The 5,447-nt window shown below is 40.8% G+C and overlaps 1 non-coding gene across 1 annotated transcript; it reads left to right on the top strand.

Annotated features, from left to right (window-relative positions):
• Nucleotides 1-3,225: 3,225 nt before the first annotated feature.
• On the top strand, nucleotides 3,226-3,298 carry TRNAK-CUU (transfer RNA lysine (anticodon CUU)). Its single transcript has one exon. It is a non-coding gene; the product is annotated as a tRNA-Lys (tRNA).
• The last annotated feature ends 2,149 nt before the right edge of the window (nucleotides 3,299-5,447 follow it).

Genomic DNA, 5,447 nt, shown 5'->3' with positions numbered 1-5,447 from the left:
TGCCTTGTCCTCACTCCCATGATACCCAGGGATCCTACTTGGCTGTCCCCTCCCCTACGTCAAGCCTCGGGTGATCTATAATCCTATCTCATTGATAGGAATGAGATCCTTGGTAGAGAGCACACGGCATGAGACTCCTCACTTAATGGGCACTCACCAAGGGTAGAAAACAAGATCTTCATCCCACCAACCTCATAGACTGCTGGGGAAGCCAAGGCAGCAGGAACCACACTGTCCGTTCATCCAGTCCTCACAACACCTCTGCGAGGTAGGTAGGCAGTTTGTAACATCACATGTTTTATGAGTGGCCCAGTCCGCATTTGAACCTAGGTAGTTTCAGGCCAGTGCCTGTGTGCTTGCTCTCTGCACACATGGCAGAGGGACCATGTTGAGTCAGAAGGGAGTATAGTTGACGCTGCGTGTACAAAGGAGAGCACATTCGCCATCTAGTAAGCAGTAAAGTCTTCCTGGAGAAGGTGTGTCCTGATGGGGGTCTTCCAGGATGGAGTTGAGAGAGTGGGGAGCCAGCATTTCAAACTAAGGGAGAGGTGCACCTGGTATCCTGGAGGCTTGAAAGTACATGGCTTTGCTGTTTCCAGTTCAGTGTGGCTGGAGCATCCGGCACAGGAGGGGGTTGGCAATCGAGTCTGGAGAGGTAGGCTGTAGCAAGATCAGTCAAGAGCAGGCAGGCCTTGTTAAGGAGTTTGGACTTTGGACTTCATCCTGAGGCAGTGGACAACCTTGGAGAGTTTTAGAGGAAATATCAGAAAGATTGTGCTGGCTTCAGAGGTCTCCCCAGATCACTGAGGAGTCTGGCTTAGCTGCAGCTGGTATCCAGAGGGAGGAAGGGGGAAGACGGGAGAATCTTCATGATTCTCATCTCAGCCGTCTCCATGGCGACACTGGAAGATGGTACAGTTCCTATGAATGAAATTTCCTTACTGAAACTTCAAGCATTTTTTATGTTTCAGGCTGATCTAGACCCAGGCTTCACCCCCTTCTCTCTGAACATAGAGAGGTGAACTGAGAAGGTGAGAAAGTGGAGAAGGAAATTCTGGGGTGAGATGGTATGAGGCAGATGGGCCCCAGTTGTGTCACCAGCCTGTGCAACCTTGGCCACCCGTCCTCCAATCTCCATCCCCAGGCCTGCCCAGGTCCAACACATAGTGGAAAGCAAGTTGTGTCTCTTGGGAAGGAGAGGAGCTTTTCTTCCTGTCCTCACTCAATGAGACTCTATGGAGGGGACCAGCACTTTCGTCCGGGGGGTCTAGGTGGTCATCGGTTCATGAGCTCCTTAGAGAGCTCCTTAAACTCTTACTCCTTTTAGCCCTCCCTCTCTCCCTCTCATCCCCCCGGCCCTGCCCCCATATTTTGCAGATGAGGAAACAGAGGCCTGCATTATGGAAGTAACTTGCATAAAGGTTAGAATTCCAAAGGAACTTCCTCAAAAAATTAAACATAGAATTACCATATGATCCAGCAATTCCATTTCTGGATATATACCTAAAAGAACTAAAAGTAGGGATTCAAACAGATATCTGTACACCAACATTCAGAGCAGTATTATTCACAATAGCAACAAAAGCACTAACAAACAGCAAAAAAAGAAAAAGAGAGAGAATAAAGACAAGCAAAAATTTGAAAAGTAAAAATTTAGGATTCCTACCACTCAAGTATCAACCATTGAAACCTTAACATATGGCCTTCTTTTTACTAAAATGAAAGATTGTATTTTATCTGCAATCTACTTTTTTCAATCATCTCCACTTTTCCATTACAGTAAATTTTCATCTTATCTAAAATTCAAACTATATGCAAATTCCTCTGGTTGACCCCCAAATCTCTTTTACAGCAGGTTTATCCAGAACAGTATCCAATCCAGGATCACCTGTTGTGTCTGATTATTATGGTCCCTGTGTCTCTTTTAATTTAGCAAAAGTCATTTCTAAAAATATAATAGTTACTGTTAAAGACGCCTGGCCAGTTGTCCTGTAGAATTTCCCACCTTCTGATTTTGGGTTAGTGCTTCCTTGTGGTGTTATTCATCTGGTTCCTCATGCCTCTTTATTTCCTGTTAACTGGTTTGATGTCTAATGGCTGACAGACCTACCTAAAACAGTTTTTTGGCTAGAATAAACAGTTACTATTGATCTTGTGTACTTCATATTATATTACTATGAAGACACACTGTCTTGAAGATTAGTAAACCACTAGCAAAACTCAAATTAATTTCTCAATTAAATAAGGTGACAGCCGCCATCATACAGTTAGATTGCCCCCTTGCATCTAAGGAGTAACCCGTGTAGTGTTACTTTGACCCTGTGTGAATATCCAGTTCCCCAACAACTATTAATGTAATGGTTTAACCACAATTGATAATCTTCATTTATAAGGGTTTGCCAAATTATGCTTTTTCTAATCCTACATGGTTTTGTTTTGGGTTGTTTTTCTTACAAAGTAGAGCACTCTCTCATCAGCTTGCACTGTTTGGTTACTTGCAACTACAGTTCCTACTAGAAAAGCAGAATAAATTTTTAATTTCATTTTAGTTGGGAGAGGCTTGAAGTAGCAATCCCTCCCCACCCTGGGGTGCTATCACCCATAGAATCAATGTCTTCATCTTTTCGTTTTTCGTGTGAGCCAACGTTCTATGTTATTTTCCATTAATTTCTGAGACTGCTTTAGCTTTTAATAATCTATTGTGTGAACAATACAGCATGGCTTAGTTGAACCGCCGTCATGCCTTAGAAAAATCCCACAAAAGTCAAAGCCACACTGGGCCGCGAGAGGCCAGCCGGCTTTACAGCTGTGCTTTAGATTCTGAGCTTTTCCAGAGGGCACGCAGGACACTCCTAGGGAGCCTGTTTTTGTACTTGGCCACGCAGGCGTCGAGAACATTCTCCGAGCCCTGTGCAGCAGACGCCAGCGCTCTGCCAGTGGGAGTCTCTGGGATACTCAGGAGGCGCCCCACGCTCGCTTCCGTTCTCTCAGCGGGAGTTTGGGCCGCTTTACCGCTGACCGCTAGAGGGCCATTTATACATTTTTATTAAAGAATAGAAGTTTGTGAGCGCAGATTCAGAAATGAAATACAATTTTGAGAGCAGTGAAAAAGCTTTACCAAAACAAATTATAAAGTAAATAATTTAATGCAAAACATAAATCTTGGAATAAGTTAAAGTAATCTTATTCCTTTGAAAACATCTAGAAAAGAGGTTAGTTTCAGCTGCCCGGCTAGCTCAGTCGGTAGAGCATGGGACTCTTAATCCCAGGGTCGTGGGTTCGAGCCCCACGTTGGGCGGTGCTAGTTTCACAGTTTTTCCAATTCGCCATCAGGACTCATCAAGGGTAATCCTTTATCCAGCTTCGGCTTTCGTCAACAGTAATCACTGCTTTCAATCCGGAGTTTACTTTCGAGCAATTCAATACATGAAAAACTGTAAGACTGAACTGCTTGAAAGAGGAAAAGGTAAAACTAGAAAACAACTTATCTTTATAAGTACACAGTTAAAGGTCATCTGGTGTAGAAAAATATTTGTTACTGAGAAGTCTAGCTGAAGGGCAGTGGAATACCAAAGGTTAGGGGATAAGAAGACATGAAAATTTATGAAATTGTAGAGTTCATAAATATTACTGAACTCATCTCTGTCAAAACGTCGGAAATGTGTATTTTTAACTTATTGCTATATGATGCCCAAGATTAGTTTGGAGACCAGCTCTGATTCACAGGACTTGCTACGCATATTAATTTCATATCCTTAAATTCCTTTAAGTAAATTGATCTTCTTTTTGCCTGTGGGAAGGGCTAGGGATTATTATGGGTTGTTTAAACCTCTGTAAGATTGTTCAGTGTTTAGCTAATCAGGTAGCTATTGTGAATAGACCTTAGGACTGTTTGTATCCTTTGTTTTTAGTGATTCAAACTGAAAATTTTTTCCTTCAGCCGCTTTGGAGTCTCAAAACATATCTCAAAGCAAATAATTATCTTTTCCTTCATGTATTTTCCTAAAAGAACTCACTTTCTCAGGACAAAACTTTGCTTTTATGTTGACAGCTGCAAATTCCTTCCTTGGTTACATATTTTCAGACATTCCCAGCAATTCTCAAACATTCTCCACAATTACCATATGTTATTATCATCAAATAGAATTTCAGACTTTGGAAGAAACTCATGGAAAATTTCAGCATCAGAATGAAGGTCCCTAAATCCCGTATTATTACTGAGGAGTACTTAATCTCTAGGTGATGAGAAGTGAAGTAGAATTTTTCAAGAGGCAAACCCCATCAGAGAAAAAGCAAACTGGTAAATTGATGACATGTCAATGAAGATATCATACATATATTTACATTGAAGATTGATGCTACAGGTTGAATCATGTCTCCCTAAAATTCATATGTTGAAGTCCAAGCCCCTCGTGCCTCAGAATGTGACCTTATTTGGAAATAGGGTTGTTACAGATGTAATTAGTTAAGATAAGGTCATACTGGAGTAGAATGGGCTCTTAATCCAAAATGATGGGTGTAATTTTGTCAAAAAGGGGAAATTTAGATGCAGATGTGCACCCAGAAACGCACATTTGGATACACTGGAGAATGCCATGTGAAGATGAAGGCAGAGATCAGGGTGATGCCTTTACAAGGCAAGGTATGCTGAAGATTGCCAGCAAACAAACAGAAGCTAGGAAGGAGTCATGGAACAGATTCTCGCTCACATCCGTCAAAAGGAACTGACCCTGCCAACCCCTTGATCTTGGACTTCTAGCCCCCAGAACTGTAAGATAATAAATTTGTTGTTTAAGCTGCTCAGTTTGTTGTACTTTATTATGGTAGCCCCAGGAAACTGATATAATCAGTCTTCTTTTGGGAGGTGATTTTGATTTTAAATTTATTTTTTTATACCTATACCTTATATTACACAACTGTCATCAGCTTCATTTCATTTCCATTCAAAAGCCTTAGGAAAAGCAATGGTTTGTTTCAATATAGACCTAAGTTCAGCTCAAGTGAGGAAGTTAGGATAACAGCTCCTTCAGAAGTAATATCTAAAAATGAGCTTGATCTCAAAGGATATTTTCTTTTTATTGTTGGCTGATAATTTCTCATGTTGACTAATTTACTACTATTTGTACTAAAAGAATATATTCAAAGATAGACCAAATTAAACACAGTTTATTCTCCCATGGAACTCATATTTGAAGATTTTACATTCAATTATTCTATGAATGAATCATTTTAAGAAATTATGCTAATTCTGTGGTCCAGTTTTTTCAACAAGTAAATGTCCAGAAAAAGAAAGAGACAGAGTCAACTCAATCAAATGAAATTCCGTGAAATGAGTGGGCTGTGTTTGAATCCTGATTTGAACCAACCAATCATAAAAAAACATGTATGAGGCAATTGGGGGAATGTGAACACTGACTGGATACTTGAAGATATTAAGGACTTTGGTT

Source organism: Equus asinus, chromosome 2, assembly GCF_041296235.1.
Source record: "Equus asinus isolate D_3611 breed Donkey chromosome 2, EquAss-T2T_v2, whole genome shotgun sequence".
In the NCBI taxonomy this organism is placed as follows: domain Eukaryota; kingdom Metazoa; phylum Chordata; class Mammalia; order Perissodactyla; family Equidae; genus Equus; species Equus asinus.
This window is presented reverse-complemented; position numbering and strand designations above follow the sequence as displayed.